The sequence below is a fragment of the Periplaneta americana genome, chromosome 11 (genome assembly GCF_040183065.1).
Source record: "Periplaneta americana isolate PAMFEO1 chromosome 11, P.americana_PAMFEO1_priV1, whole genome shotgun sequence".
NCBI classification, from domain to species: domain Eukaryota; kingdom Metazoa; phylum Arthropoda; class Insecta; order Blattodea; family Blattidae; genus Periplaneta; species Periplaneta americana.
This window is the reverse complement of record NC_091127.1, coordinates 103,419,084-103,434,012: the sequence shown is the minus strand read 5'-3', so window position 1 is coordinate 103,434,012 and position 14,929 is coordinate 103,419,084. Positions and strand designations below refer to the sequence as shown.

Genomic DNA, 14,929 nt, shown 5'->3' with positions numbered 1-14,929 from the left:
GACATTAACTTATCTGTAACATCCGTGACAAAATGTAACATCCGTGATATGGAGAAAGCAGCTATAAAATATTTACCGATTATGTTTTTATGAACTAATTGGATGCCATGAGATTTGCATAGCTTTCATATGGACCCTAAGAGAATGGATCTCTCTTTGCTTGAGGCAGGGACCTGTGTTTTACACTTTTTATTAATAAGGCGTGAAATGAGTTCACAAATATCGTAACATCCGTGACGGAAACTTTTCTTTATTTTCTGCAATAATAATACATTTTATTCAAACAACTTTTTTCTCTGTAAAATGATACTCATCTTCTAAATTTATTGTAATAATAAAAGTTGACAAAAGTCATTACATTTTCAATGTAACATCGGTGACCACTTGAATGTCTTTTTAGCAATTGGAACCGCAACGAAAATGAAAGACTAAAGCTAGGAGGAGGAGAAGAAGAAGAAGAAGAAGAAGAAGAAGAAGAAGAAGAAATACGAAGATTAAAATAAAAATACATAATAAAATTACAAACCATTTTCCAAATTTGAAATATTTTAAAATTGAAGCTTTTAAAAAAGAAATTTATAAAATTATTCATGATAAATAATATTAACAAATATATTTTTTTACCTTTTATTTCTGTCGACTATATTCATGTTTTTATTGAATATCACTTCTGTCCGATTGTCAAATTATATTAAATGTGCTTCTCTCTCTCTCTCTCTCTCTCTCTCTCTCTCACTCTCTCTCTCGGCTCTTGAGTGTTATTTATTGGTTTGAATTAAGTTAATTACTGTATTTAGTAAACTGTCCTTGTAAATTGTATGTTATATTATTGGCCAAGACCACACCGTACACGAGCCTGGCTTTTACGGTAGTGGCTAGAAACATTTTTGTTTTATAAATTTAATTTGTACTCACTATCTAGCTAGGTAGATAAATAGATAGAAGAGTGAATGAATGAATGAATGAATGAAGGAACGAATAAATAAATATATAACTAAATAAATAGATAGATATATAGATAGATAGATAGATAGATAGATAGATAGATAGATAGATAGATAGATAGATAGATAGATAGATAGATAGATAGATAGATAGATAGATAGATAGATAGATAGATAGATAGATAGATAGATAGATAGATAGATAGATAGATAGATAGATAGATAGATAGATAGATAGATAGATAGATAGATAGATAGATAGATAGATAGATAGATAGATAGATAGATAGATAGATAGATAGATAGATAGATAGATAGATAGATAGATAGATAGATAGATAGATAGATAGATAGATAGATAGATAGATAGATAGATAGATAGATAGATAGATAGATAGATAGATAGATAGATAGATAGATAGATAGATAGATAGATAGATAGATAGATAGATAGATAGATAGATAGATAGATAGATAGATAGATAGATAGATAGATAGATAGATAGATAGATAGATAGATAGATAGATAGATAGATAGATAGATAGATAGATAGATAGATAGATAGATAGATAGATAGATAGATAGATAGATAGATAGATAGATAGATAGATAGATAGATAGATAGATAGATAGATAGATAGATAGATAGATAGATAGATAGATAGATAGATAAATCAGAATTGTGGTGGTGATGACAATGTTTAATTCACCTACAGATATACAGAGATTGTTCACCAGCATTCGTTTCCACATAAAAACATGACGTAAGTATGAAGTCCGCAGATATGTCATAAAAGTTCCCAACGCTATGTATACCTTAGTTGTCAGAAAACAGAAGCAGAACTTATGGAATGTCTGCCAGTACTGCGCTGTTTGGAGTTTGTGACTCAACAGTGGAGGTCAGTTCCAGTTTTACGCTTTGCCGTGGCCTTCACAACGTTTTAACGACACCTTTCAAGCACCGAAGTTTACGCAATTTTGGAAGAAGTTGGTAATGATCTTGCCAAATAGTAAGCTCAACTACGTCAGTCAAGCGAGTTAGTCTCAGGGGCTGAAGCCTGCGCTTTCACAACATACGACCCAGACGTACGTTAGTTAGCTATTGACTTCTCACAGAAAGGATTGTAACTCATGTCCGTCAATACACGTGCGCCTCTGGTGTACGTGAAAAAGATGTGAATAGTTGAGACAGAACTACAGTATTAGACAAATATCCCGATATCGAAATCAAATAAGCTTAACTGAAGACGAATTAAATTATACAGTAAAATAATTGCTATAAACAAAGAGAAAACTGGGCACATTTTAAGTGAATGGACATTGTGTTATATTTAAGTAAAGGAAATTATTTTTAGTTATTATAGTTAGCCTATATTTCATGGGAAAGGAGAAAATGACTCTGAGACAATTTATATTTTTCTGCCCAACAGTAGGTGCTTTACTGCTAACCTAACAATCTCAAATCTTCTCCTTCTACCGCTGATATACAGGACTTTCATTCCAAAACTTCCCAGTCTAAATAACTAATTATTTAAATTGAATTCAATTTAAACAAAAAACACGTCAATTTAGATATTGAGGGGGCAGTATGAAACTAGGCTTAATTGCATATTGGATTTCACCCCTCATCCCCCAGCCTCCACCACTTTGAAATTTCAAATTGCACCTCTATATTTTTATACTTAAATATGAAAGAGCATTCAATTGTTTATACACCTCATTCATTTGTTTTCGCATTTTTTTGTGTTCTGTCATAGCCTGGCAACCTGTATTTTTGTTATTATCAGTTGATTGTAGGATGAAAACATAGCTTATTTTGTATAATTTCCTAAATTTAATCAATAAGGATGATTTATGTTCTCTCTTAAAGGGTATACACCATTTTAAAATAATTCCAGGCGACGATAGGAAAAAAAAGATGCGAAAATAAATGAATGAGGTGTATAAAAAATAATTGAATGCTCTTTCATATTTAAGTATAAAAATATAGAGTGCCATTTGAAATTACAAAGTGGGGTGACTGGAGGTTGGGGGATGAAATCTAAAATGCAATTTGAGCCTGGTTTCACACTTCCCCCTCAATATCTAAATTGACATGTTTTTTGTTTAAATTGAATTCAATAGAATAATTAGTTATTTAGACTGGAAAGTTTTGAAATGAAAGCCCTGTATAACAGATTGACCATCCCCATGTTAAAAACGGTAACATGAGAAAGAGAACTACCACCAGGATCACCACCGTCGATTGGTATCGATCGCTAGAAGGAACTACAGTTGCTCCATGCAATTCAAATGAGAGTTATAACGTGACATCTTTAGCAGTCGCTAGATGGCAGTATAGTGAAAGTGATAAAAGTTGTTGCCTTCAAAGCTCATAAGGCTGACCAATCTGTTATATGTGATCTGGGTTAACACCAATAATATCTAATTTGTATCTGAAAAAGCAATGTACACACAAAACACACGGACAGACGTATAGAGAGGCAAACATCGTATGTCAGAAAGTATCTTGTCGGTACAACCGATGCAAAAGAGTTACGTAGGCTATATATTTTTTTGTGAAAATTTCAATACCAATTTCTGCAATGTAACAATACTTCCTTTTCATATTTCGCATAAGAAAGAATTGAATATACTTTAACACAATGGTTCATGCAAATTAAATTATTTGACCTTATAGTAAAATTCGACTGATAGCTGTATTTATTGAGCACTATTGTACTTCAGGCGTATCAATTTAATTATTGAGTTCATAGAGAAAGTAACCTTTTTTCTTATTCTTTCAAAACATAACTTATGTTTACTTTTAAACTTTAAGTGTCAGTGGAGAGCCGTCACTGATTTGTTTTAGAAATAGGTTCTCTTCGAATGTTCCTGTTATCATACCACGACTACACAATTGCAAGAACATAATCACTTCGTGTCTAAGTACAGTACTTAAAAATCGAAATTGAATAAAGAGTTATTTATTTTATACAAAGCAATATCCTACGGTAAACCTATTTGGTGTCATAGCCGGAGGAAAGTTACCCTTTAATGCAGAATAGGCCCTATACGACACAATTTTAATCGCAAGAATTTACTGGACTCTCACTAGACGATTTATATGAATCTAGATATTTATTTTATTTATTCATTTATTTTTTATAATAATTGTGACATAAAATATAATATAAACAGAAAAACTTTAGCTCGTCCCTGAAGGCGTAAAAGCTACCGGCCATTTTTTTACACAAATTAGAATTTAACTCAAGTTCAGATGTTATAACGCAGATATAAGCAACTTATTAACTTCAGCAGCTAAAGCTGAGTTTCCTATAAAAGAGGCTGTACAACGAAACAACTGCATATTTATGGTCTAATATCTAATACATGGACTTTCTTTTGTTATTTACGTGCAAAATATCTTTCAAATTTCACAGATTACACTATAGTCATTTTTGCACAAAAATTCTTATTTTATGAACTATTATGAGGTACTGAACACAAAAAAGCATATGCATTTTCCTTTATAATCTAATATGTAACGCTCTATAGGCCTATATTAACATTGTGACTTGTGAATTTGTGAGGTAGATGCGATAAATACACACTGAAATTACAGTTATGAAGTTTTTTTTATAGAAATAAATTTAATTTATTTTTATAATAACTTAAAGCAAAGAAAATTTAATTTCGAGGTTATGTTCATTCTAGATCTATGTAACATTATGCATAACTCGAAAAAAATATAAAATGCAAGCCATATAGACATCGTTACAATTCTAATTATCAAGGTCAATCTTTAAGATGAGATCGCGGTGACGTAAAATCTGTAGGCCTACAATACAAAAAGATTTTTAGATTATCATAAGGAACTGCTGCAACATACTCAAAGTTATATTTAATCATAATTATATTATTATAAATGACACTATCATACTTCAGGAATTATTATAAATAATAGGCCTATTAGGTAAATAACTACCTACAGTAAAACAATAACTTTACTGTACTGTTAACCGTGTATATTATTCGGAAGTAAATAAATAATACTGCCATGTATATAAGAAACGTAATATAGATCAGACCAAATAAGAACGTAATATTGACTAGTCACAGGCCTATCTAAAAAAAATGTAATTGGCGCACTGAAGGAAAGATCAAATAAAGCAAATAAAATTTATAATAAATACTGAAACCACTTATCACCGTACGAGAGAGTTTTTGTAAATAGTGTCTAGGAAACTTGGTCAATGGGGAAAAATCGATTTCGATCACATTGGAACATCAGAAGAAGACTCTTTTATAATAATAGAGACAGGAATTAAAGAATAAAAATAATAGTAGGGTACTTATAGACAGACCGCACAACCAACACAGTGGCTCCTTAAATAAAATGAATACAAAATAAAATGAATATAATATGTGGACCGAAAAACAAACAACCAAGTACTGTATTTAAAATTCACCTAGCGAAAGGAAGGAAAAATCCAGAAATTTCAATAAACAATTGATAAATGTCCAGATTTTACGAAAGCTATATGGTGATGAAGCAGAAAAACCCCACAGCACCTCAATTATTGCCATGCGATACAAAAAATTCCCCCTCCATGAATCTATTACTTAACACCAGAATGTAACTCAGGTATGAGTCATACGTGAAGTTAATTGCTTAGAAGCTGAAAACGGTGGAATGGAAAGAATGAATTGCATATTTAAGTTCCTAACTTGAAATGTCTGAGACAATACATAAATCCGACAGGAGACAAAAATAACCTTCCTTCTTCCACCACAAACAATTACAGATATTAACACTCATAACAGAAAGTACAAAAACATTCAATCAAAGGGCAAGAGTTAAAACGTTCAAAATTGCATGACGAAACCCGTAAATAATGACAATTCACAGAAAATGGGTTGCTATTTACAAAAAAACATTCAATTCTAGACCGTCACATTTCAAAATTGAGCACACGAATTTTTTTATACTCATCTTACTTGATAACTTACTTAGCAATCGAGGAATATCGTAAAAATTCGTTTAATATCCATGAAAAAAAAAATGCACTCTGACATATATAGATAAAAGGCTTTTAACATCGTAGATATTCTTAGAAATGTCAAAGCCTAATAAAATTATTTGTGCGCATGAAAATTATGTATAAATACTCCTATCCATTTACTAAGCTCGTTTCAACTTTAAACCTGATAATTTCCTACTTTTAAATTTTCCAGGAAAAAATACATGAAGTTGAAGTTCGACAAATTACCACTCTTCTTTCACTATAGACAATTACTGGCACTTTAAACGAATAAAAGGGCACACAAATACTCAAATACACAACACAAAGCAATGAAGTGGCAGCTTGAACACTTCATTACGACACTTGATGATTCTGCCACAAAGCTGGTTGCTATGGCAACTTCAGTCGGCACACGAGGAGCACTTGTAAGAATCACTGTAACAGCTGATGCACACGCTAGCACGCACGACGCGTGCGCACACACGCACAGGCGATGGGACACTGGCCGCCCGTCCCGCCTGGATGCTGCGCCCGTACTGCAGAGGTGAGTCAGTGTGACTCAGACGGCAGCCGGCAGGTTCTGTTTATTTTCCGCGAGCCAACCTGGTATTCAATCCGCAGGACGTCCACCTCCGTGTCTCCAGGCGCTCAATTTACCCACCACATTCCAGAACCCCCAGAACAACTTTTCCTGTAAGCTCCTTTTGTGTAGGCCTACGACTCTTCTCTTTTTTAACTTCCTTGCATGCTGGTCTTTCTTGTTAACCTCTTTGCATACTCTCTTGCTTGTTAACTTCTTTGGTAATCAAAGAGTTCCGTAAAAAGCTCGTCAGATAGCTTAGGACAGGAGAAGAGGAAGGAATCAAAACATCAGGGCGAGGATGTGCGAGATGACTGGGTAAGAGAGGGTGCAACCGCAACGTAAAAGAGTATAATGCTGGAAATAGCATATACCCTAGAAAATTGTGTCATGCATGTGACACATTGATCAGATCTTTATATCCAACAGATATTGGAGAAAAATGGGAGTATAAGGGCACAGTACATCAGTTATTCATAGATTTCAAAAACGCATATGACTCGGTTAAGAGAGAAGTTTTATATAATATTCTTTTTGGATTTGATATTCCCAAAAAACTAGTTCCATTAAAGCAAGGAGATGCACTATCACCTTTACTTTTTAACTTTGTTCCAGAATATGTCATTAGGAAAGTCAAGGATAACAGACAGGGTTTGGATTTGTGAATATGTTAGGAGAAAATCCACAAACTATTAAGGAAAAGAGGGGAATTTTATTTGAAGCAAGTGAAGAGATAGGTTTGTAAGTAAATCCCGAAAAGACAAAGTATATGATTATGTCTCGTGACCAGAACGTTGTACAAAATGTAAATATAAAAATAGGAAATTTATCCTTTAAAAGGATGGAAAAATTCAAATATCTCGGAGCAACAGTAACAAACTACATAAATGACACTCGGAAGGAAATTAAATGCAGAATAAGCATGGGAAATGCCTGTTATTATTCAGTTGAGAAGCTTTCGTCATCCAGTCTGCTCTCAAAAAAAGCTGAAAGTTAGAATTTATAAAACAGTTACTGTATATTACCTGTTGTTCTATATGGTTGTGATACTTGGACTCTCACATTGAGAGAGGAACAGCGGCTAAGGGTATTTGAGAATAAGGTGTTTAGGAAAACATTTGAGTCGAAGAGGGATGAAGTTACAGGAGAATGGATAAAGTTACACAACACAGAACTGCACGCATTGTATTCTTCACCTGACATAATTAGGAACATTAAATCTAGACGTTTGAGATGGGCAGGGCATGTAACACTTATGGGAATCCAGAAATGCATATAGAGTGTTAGTTGGGAGGCCGGAGTGAAAAAGATCTTTGGGGAGGCCGAGACGTAGATAGGAAGATAATATTAAAATGAATTTGATGGACGTGGGATATAATGGTAGGGACTGGATTAATCTTGCTCAGGACAGGAACCGATGGTGAGCTTATGTGAGGGCGGCAATGAACCTGTGGGTTCTATAAAAGCCATTTGTAAGTAAGTAAGTAAGTATGCGACACATAATTTGTCATACGCTTTAAATGGTTCATACAATTCAAATATTCATCATGTAACCAATTATACTCTTGTGTACGCAAACGGCATGGCTGGCTGGATTTACGAGGACTGGAATGGACCCGTCCTGATTCATACACTTATGCATGCTTTGGCCGATTGTGCTCCCTGTACATATGCGATGATTTTTCTAAGTCCGACAAACGGCCTCGATGGCATTAGAGAATCCGACGCTGATATGTGGGTCATCCTGTCTCAGCATCTAGTACCACCAGATCCCGTGCAGCGGACGAGTAGCCTGATAAGCCCCATGGACCCTAAGCCTTCCTACATCAGCATTGGAAATCCGTACTACCCCAAAGACTTCAATCTAGCCTACTTTTACTATTGCAGATGATAGATGAAATGAGGAGGCAGGTTCTGAATGTTGGTGGATAAAGGAAACGGAAATACAGTCAACTCCGTTCACTATATCCGAGGTTCACTAAAACCGAAGTGTCTGTTTTTATACTACCGACGCGTCGTTGCTATAGCCTACATACAGTATTAATGTCCGTTTGGGTCAGATCACGTTCAGTATCAGTACTAATGTTCTTTTTATCTTCCAACTTAAACAATTTACGCTTCGACATCCTGATGTTCACAGTTCGAAACTTGAATCTAATCTGACCATGTAGGTAGTAGGCACTGACCGATTTCGCATCTCTTCCCACTAGAGGTATGCTACTGTGTATTCAGCCTTGGAATTTCCCCGGGTTGACGTTTACAAAGATGCGAGAGGAAAGGTTGTGAACCATTATACTGTAATTCTTCTTGTATTTACCTTTCGGTTATCACTCTACTCCCTTTTATAAACTCTTCCTATTCTTCTAATAACCTGTTTTAAAGATGTCAGAACTAATCCTTCCTTTACCCCTCACTGCGTACACCAGGGATGAGACAATATATATGAGCTTCCAATCACGGTAGAAGAGCTCGACCTTGATCACGAGCGCATAGCACATCTACTACATAGCGTCCCAACGTAGACATCAGGGATGTACATGCACATGCAGCAAATAAAGGCAGCAATTATTACAGTAACTTGCGTTACTAAATTTCTGGTTATTTAATAGGGCTAATTATTCAGTTATTTAATATATATGTGTATATATATGAACAAATCGCAAAGGAAAGGGATTTTAAGAACAAAAAGAGAAATAGGAAAAGTTAATGCAGTGATAACATGCGACAGACAGCCTGACGGAGGAAAGGTACTTGGCATGAAAACTACCAACAGTGATGGTTCCTGTACTAACATCTTGATCAACCCGGCGGATAAAAATCTCAAGCTTTGCTGTATCAGTAATGTTACTGCTGTCATCAAGAGCCAGTGAATAATTTACGATTTTTCTTGCTTCTTTTTTAACCTTCCTCTTGAATATAATCAGGAATTTCTAAATTCTTCTCTCGATACTCGGTCGAGAAATTCGTAGTTTTTCAAAATTAAGAACTTCTTATGGACAAGTTATTTAAGCTATTTTAATCATTACTCCTTTGAGAAATTCTGTTCTATTAAAAAACTTTAGAGCACGAGATATTTCAAACCCCATTAGGCAGCTGACTTCCTTACGTTTATTTATCTTATCTTTCTCTTCCTGGCTGTGATTTAAGACATGGCGATTCCTGGCGTTTAACAGTTCGTTGGCACATAATATTAAATCAGTTTTTCTACAATATTATTATTAAATGAATAACTAATAGTTACCCTCATTTAAAGATTAAGAAGATTAAAATTGATACAAAACCTAATAATTTTATCCTTCTAGGGCAGGGATATAGAACTGGCGAGAGAGGGGTGGAAAGCATGGGGAAAGCGTTGGTTCCCCGTCCACAGTTCACCGGCGTTGAATGACGTCTCTTTGGCCCGTACGCAATCACATAAGACAGACACTGAATACAAATCTCCTCCCCTACCAAGTCAATGACGCAGGGGTGGGAGGAAGAGGTGAGTGACGTATTCCGATGAGTGACGTAACGCAACGATTGTCGCCCAGTTCTGCAAGCCTGTTCTATGGAAAAGATCTAAAAATATCTATATTCATGCACGTACAAAATAATTATAGAAACACATACTTAGTGGTCAGTAATAATAATAATAATAATAATAATAATAATACATTCAGCGTGGCAATTAATGTTTCTATATGCTCCGAATTGAACCGTTGAGCAAAGTAAACATATTACATTTTGTCCGACAGCACAACAAAAAAGTTCTCTTTCTCATTCTTCACGAAAACACCTCTTACTGCTTGTCTTCAGTGCGTGACTGATACACACAGCAATGTACAGGGAACTTCTAGTATGCGTTTGAATGTCTGTGATTACACGATGTAATCACGACACCCGCTTTGGTCACCGCTGCAATAGAACTAAAGGTTTACGAATAATTTTACGTGAATTTTTTAAAAATCAGGGGAACTTACAATACCCTGTTTCATGAACTGCGGAAAATATTCATTGTCCAGGCAATCTCGCACTTAAAGTTTATATTTGCCTCCCGGTATCTGTGGAGAGGATGAATAAAGAGTAAGATTGATAGGTCTAAGTGTTATCAGTCCATTTTAATTTGCTCTTGGAAAGATGGGGAATTAGAAGTGTGGAAATTCGAGTAGAGGCCAATACTACATACTACACACATTTATAATGTATTTATACTAACAGCTTTATGAAAAATTGTACTTTCTTATGTAGTACTCGTATTATGCACTAACCTACTTACCAGTGAGAAGTGGTTGGAATAGTGCAGTCGGACAAATCACTGCACTTTATACGAGGTGGTTAAAATAAATTCAGCTAACGTAAACAGAAACCGCCGACGTTTAGAGGCCAGGAATGTTTTCTGGAGCAGTGCCCAGCCTAACTCTTTCATATCCTGGCGCAGAGTGACATAATTTCTTGAAAAAGTTTTATGAGACATTGTAGTTCCGTTCTCACATTGTGGTCCGTGGATTGCAGCGGGCCTGCGAAAGCTGTTCATGGAATAAAGTATGTTAATTCTTCTTTAACGATAATTTTAAGACAAAAAGATATTCGTCTACTCAATCTCTTTCTTCTACATTCGTTGCACTGTTGCCCCTGTCATTTCAATATTCTCATTTTCTTCACAGTCGTTCGAATGGAAGAATGTACTTTCAGTTGTCGGTTCGTGTAACATAAGCAGTACATGTTCCGCCTACTCCTCAAATGCAAATCTTTATTCTAAAATTATTAGACGACATTTGCTCTACTGCCTCATTTAGAATTCGAATAAAGAAGATAAATTTGCGAATTCTAAATGAGGCAGTGGAGCAAGTGAAAAGCTTCAGATATTTGGGATGTACTATAGCTAAGTAGTAACATGAGTTGCAGCCAGGAAGTCAAAAGGAGGATAGCAATGGCAAACGAAGCTTTTAATATAAAAAGGAGCATCTTCTGCGGACCTCTGGAAAAATAACTAAGGAAGATACTAGTGAAGTGCTTTTTGTGGAGTGTGGCATTGTATGGGGAAGAAACATGGACGTTACTACGAAATGAAGAGAAACGAATAAGAAATGAAGTTGTGTTGGAAAGATTTAGTAAAGAAATAATGATGCTGAAACTGATCAGAAAGAGAAAAAGGAATTGGTTGGGTCACTGGCTGGGAAGAAACTGCCTACTGAAGGATGCACCGGAAGGAATGGTGAACGGAAGAAAAGTTCGGGGCAGAAGAAGATATCAGAAGATAGACGACATTAAGATTTATGGATCATATGCGGAGACTAAGAGGAAGGCAGAAAATAAGAAAGATTGGAGAATGCTAGGTTTTCAGTGAAAGACCTGCCCATGGGCAGAATGTGTGTATGTATGTATGTATGTATGTATGTATGTATGTATGTATGTATGTATGTATGTATGTATGTATGTATTGTTGTATGTATGTATGTATGTATGTATGTATGTATGTATGTATGTATGTATTGTTGTATGTATGTATGTATGTATGTATGTATGTATGTATGTATAAATCAGGTCTCTGTATTCTACCAAAAAACTCTTAAGAAATTCCTCTTTTTGATGTTTGATTTTTCTATAGGCTATCTCTACTTATTATAGATTTATCAATTTGTCCTACAGAATAATATCTGTAATATTGACAATTAATATTTGAGGAGAAAAATTCGCTCCGGCGCCGGGGTTCGAATCAAGGACCCGGGTTCGATCCCCGGCGCCTGGACGAATTTTTCTCCTCAAATATTAATTATCTCTACTTACTCTTCACTTCGATATAGCTTACGTGTTATTTGGAATAACAATGAAAATATCAATAAAATTAAAAATCATAATTATCTTCCATGATGAACGTCATTTCCTTGTACACTGTCTTCAGCCACGTCTGAGTTGAGCTGAATGAACTCGTAGCAATGAAACAGACCGGTGTGGCAGTGTGTGTACTGTACAAGTGAGTGACACAACAGTGCCATCATAACAGGTGGTCTTTGATAGAAATACAAACATTTTCCCAAGACTAGGCATAAGGAAGCCTATTCGGACGCGAATATTTGGGAGCTAATCCGGACGATATATTTTCTTCTGGGAGCCAATTCGGAAACGTTCGCATGGAGCATTTTGAACGTCAAAAATGTAGTTTCGAGGAAAAGACAAATTTATGAAAAGCGATGCAATACTGACGTATTCAGGCCTATATAAAATTCGTTCCTGAAGGTGAAAAAAACATGTAGAGGCATAAAACCTCTTACTATCAATTTCCTAAGTGCACATGGAATATTTTCATATAAAAAAACCGAAAAATTATATTCTATTTTTTTAAACTCAGTCCTACTGTCCCTTAAGTGAACATTCAGTTACGCTTTAATTGGTGCTGATGAAGAATATAAAGTTGTTATTTGCGTAGTAATACTGTGGAACACATTTTGTCAAGCACTTCAATTTATAACATACATGGATTAAAACAAATACAATTATCCAATCCATACCAGCTCGGACGCTAGCCTGTGAACCCACACCTGGGTTGCCTGCTGCATTTCAGTTGTGTTTGTGTTAAATCCCAAACATAATTGATTTCCTGCAAATATCAAAGCTGCTTTTTTGTTAAACAGCTAAATCATGATGCAGGTGATGATAGGTATTGTATATTTTCACCGAAACGAGTTCATAGCACTGAATGATGTCTAACACTTCAACTTGTTTAGAAAAGTGCCTATGGGACTGGACGTGAACCCTGGCTTCTGTTCGTCTTGACTTATTTCAGGCGACAGCTTTCCACCAAGTTCACCGCACGACTAGGGAGCCTCGCTAATGAAAGTCAGTTCATAATCCTCACTTAAGACCAAACCTTCATAGACAAGTACATTAGAAGACCTCCAACTGAATGTACACAATGGAAAGACAACTATACAGAGTGTTAAAAAAAGTATCCAATATTGCATCAAAACAAGAAAATAATGTCTAATACACATAGGTCCTACAACACAAACTTTCTGAGACCTGAACATTTGTTCATAAGAGGTGCTCAATGTGGCGTCCATTCATGGCAATGCATTCCTCTGCCCCTCGGCGTAAGGAATCACGCACTCTTTGAAATTTGTTTTAATACATTAATAAGAAAGTCTTGATAACGATCCCCAGTTAATCTCTGTGGTAGCACATATGGCCCTATTAATCTATCACCAAGAACGTATGCCCATAAGTTGATTGAGAATCGGTGCTGATGCCTTGTTTCTTCAACTGCATGGGGATTTTCATCATCTTACACATGCTGATTACGAAAATTCACAACACCATTTCTGCTGAACCCCGCTCATATCCACAACCAGACTTTTGTTTTCAGTACTCCTTGCAACGAATCATTATTCCATGCCAGGGGTGTCAACTACGGTATGATTATCTGGTAGTCTACTATATTGTAGGGCAGAGAAATGCATTGCCATGAATGGACGTCACATTGAGCACCTCCTATGAATAAGTGTTCAGATCTCAGAAAGTATGTATTGTAGGACCCATGTTTATTAGACAATATTTTCTTGATATATGATGCATACTGTCACCTACTAAAATATTGGATACTTTTGTTTTAACACCCTGTAGTTTTAAATTTGAATGTTCCGTACTCGGAAGTACATCTCATGTTACGCAGTTCGACTTGTATTGCAGATATTCATTACACCATTATTATTATTATTATTATTATTATTATTATTATTATTATTATTATTATAATTATTATTATTATTATTATTACCGTATTATTTTCTATATTACTCTCCAAAGGCAGAGCGCGCAACGATTCTTCAGTTAACTTTAAATTTTAACCACAATATACACACCATACCACAAATGGTTTCTGGTTTAACATATTCATATAAATGCTTGAACAATAAACTAAAACCATTAATAACAGATTCATTCTGTTACCCGATCTGTTCACATCAATGGTCTGTGTCCTTAATATTCACACATAAGATAGGATCGCCAACATCTAATCACTAACTAAACAAAGGCTACTTTGTCTACAATTGAAATTATAAATCGTCTATATAAAAATACGACTTTATATTTAAATAGTAGTAGTAGTAGAAGTAGAAGTAGTAGTAGTAGTAGTAGTAGTAGTAGTAGTAGTAGTAGTAGTAGCAGTAACTAATAATAATAATAATAATAATAATAATAATAATAATAATGTAAAACTGGCAAATTTTATCATCAATGTGTATATTCATAATATCTGTTTAAAATTGTCAGACTGAAACACTTAGGCCTGTAACCAATTTCTTCCCATCATTTCTACAGAAACACAGCTAACAACACTCTGGCCCCAATGCAGTAAACCGAAGAACTTCCAAGATGATAATATCTTGCGTCATAAGAGTTAACCCTAATCCCTTAACCA

The 14,929-nt window shown here is 35.0% G+C and overlaps 1 protein-coding gene across 9 annotated transcripts in view; it reads right to left on the bottom strand.

The window, feature by feature from the left end:
* Positions 1-14,929, bottom strand: part of LOC138709217 (uro-adherence factor A-like) — a 1,183,483-nt gene that overhangs the window by 313,016 nt on the left and 855,538 nt on the right. The window contains exon 1 of one of the 9 annotated variants that reach the window (XM_069839814.1): positions 6,148-6,491. The exons of 6 other annotated variants lie outside the window; for them this stretch is intronic. The gene's annotated coding sequence lies outside the window, so the exon portion shown is untranslated. 2 more of the 9 variants (XM_069839817.1, XM_069839816.1) reach the window with 2 other exon arrangements.